Below are 2,802 nucleotides of genomic sequence, written 5' to 3' on the forward strand. Positions count from 1 at the left end.
CTCGCTTAGAAATGACTGGCATCAAAGCAAACGCACAGAATGCTTTTATAAAATGAAAGAGGTTTGCAGGGTAGCTAATCAGATACGTAACATCAAAATATGTGTATTAATTGGGTGAAAAGGCAATGAACAAAGCCAATCGTGACCGAAACTAACATTTCCCCCTACAACATGATATTGTGGGTGGCGTTAAGGCAACATTAAATAGCCCTTTTACAGCACTACGACGTGGTTTCAGCGCAGCGTTACCGACCATAAACTGATTATTACTGGCTTCTCGGTTTTCGAAATGTAGCAATAGGAGCAACTTGGACGACCAATTTCCACCAAAATGGAGACAATCGTTACCCGGACATCACAAGCATTTAAACATATCCCCTAATTTTCTCTGACTACAAATCTCATAATCTACTTAGCGATGACGAAGGACCGCACAGTCGCTGACCCCAGTGCGGGTGACGAGGGGGCAGCTAGACCACTATCGACCCCCGACTTGCGCAACTGCTTGCTTGTTCTCGAGTCCAAAATATAGCAACGACTCAGGAGTAGTTAGTCGAGATCGGGGAGTACACGCACAAGCTGGCATCAGCTTAGGGCGAGCTAAGAAATCTGCTGGGCCAGAAATCGAATGTGTGAGCGAGCTGTCCTCCCTGGTATTTTACGAGGCGTATTAGGGCGACCTTTACGTCCCCTTGTTGTCAGCACTTCTGCCCAAATATGCAAGATAATGCAGGAAGAGTAACCCCACTATTGTCAAGTTAACGTTGTTCGGATTAAACGTTGCTTTTAAAACGCTGCTTTTAAAGCGTTGCTGAAGTTAATGTCGTTCCTCTATAACGTCGTCTTCAAAATAACGTTGTTTTTCTTAGTCGAAAGCTTAGGGCCCTTCTCTGCAGAGATCACTAAGCACGCACGAAGCACCTACACGGATTTTTTTTTCGATTTTTATGAAAGACTGAACTCGACGCAATGACCAACAGCGAACAAAACAAGATGCCCTCACGAGACGTTTTAAGACGCATTAGGAGAGCTAAGCAACGCCGAAGTGGTCGGATGTAGCCGGCTAGCGTTCACAGACCCAAGCTCGTGCTGGCCAAGTCCTGCTCAAGGCTCAGTCAATGTTATGGACTTGTCTCAAGAGGGCGTTATTGATTTAGCAAACGATTCGGACCAAGATTAGGGTGACAACGGTAGAATATACGAGTTGAAGCTGAAGTGACATACTTCTCTGTCCCACCAATTTATAGGGATTTCGTTTTGTGTGTAATACACAAATAATGTTACAATGATCCCATTGGCTGATATCGGGCTCTTCCAATGATTTATTGACATTTTCCTCTGATTTGATACATATCGACTTAACAAGCAGTAAAACTCATAAAATTGAGCGCCTATTAGCGAGTGTTACACACGTCGATCGTGATTACGCTGATGTGTATAGGAGCACCTTATAGAAATGAGCATTTACTGTAATTTTTGTAAATTTTCGCTCATAAACCTATAAATTACGAGACATAACAGAATTCCCTCCAAATATGAGTCCACATTCATGGCGTTATTTACTTGCTGGTCGCTGTTATGAAGCCACAAAAATATTTAATAGCACGCTGACTCAAGCTTTAGAATAAGGGTACTTAGAAGTGTCTCAAGCTCATGTTGGAAGTGCTACTTAAAAAAAACGAAATCTATATTAATTGGTGGGACAGAGAAGTATAAATTTGAAACAGCTAATCAATTTCGATTAGCTCCAGAATACTCTCTTACTTACTTTTGCGAAAGCACTGGCCAGCTGCCTGTCTATCTGTTTAGCTACTTCTTTCTCGGTCGGGGCGACCGGTTCACGGTGTGATCTGGATAAGATATTCCTCATCAATCTCAGCCGCATCACTTTAATAACTTCTCTTGTTACAGCATCGGTCGTGAGCCCATGTCTGCCATAGATGATAGAGTACGTCATTTCCGCGACTATGACACCGCAGCTGTATCCATCCGGTTGGGCGGGCGACATCAAGCATTCAATGTGAACGTGTGTCGGAAACGGGTGTTCTTCTTGGCGTGTCCCCTCGCATTCTAACTACGAATGCCATTCTCGTAGATATGGCAGCATCTTACTCGTTCCATATCTGATCTGTAAGATACGGTACATAGCGGATCGTGCATGTACACCGCCATCGCACCATGTATGTGCACCACTGCCACAATGAGCGTCCAGTGGCAATCCTCGATGCTGGTGGGCAGAACGATGAATTTCATCGAAAATAGCTTTGATCGCGGTGGAGACGACAACTTCTCACTGCCGACCACAATCGACGACAGTGCATGAACGCCTATCTGGCTGCATATCATGACGTCCAAAGCGTAGATCAACACGGCACCTTTCAGCCACGCACGATCCGCAACATACCCTACTACTTCCTCAAAGTAGTAGAATTTAGAGCGCAGGCACACTGTATCGAAACCCGCATTGGTATCAGAGAGTATATACGCTTGCTTCTGCTTTGATTCAGCAGCTGGCGTACCCTACAAATCCGTCTCGTCAGCAAAAAAACACTTGACGGGGCGATCTGTGACCTTCGCCCAGTCCTGTTTTATCCAATCCTGGTCTCTTTCCCGCCATTTGCAACTTTTCTTGATCGGTAGAACATATTTATTATGTGTACGCATTTACTGTAACAACAAAACGTTGCCTGAATAACAATAGAGTCGCTAATGCAACATCAATGCCCATCTAGCAACGTTAACTTCCGACGTTACCGTGAGAATGGTTCCAGCGGTGGCGTCACCGAGGCCGCGAGCGTCTTT

This window comes from Phytophthora infestans, genomic scaffold (genome assembly GCF_000142945.1).
Source record: "Phytophthora infestans T30-4 supercont1.14 genomic scaffold, whole genome shotgun sequence".
In the NCBI taxonomy this organism is placed as follows: Eukaryota; Oomycota; class Peronosporomycetes; order Peronosporales; family Peronosporaceae; genus Phytophthora; species Phytophthora infestans.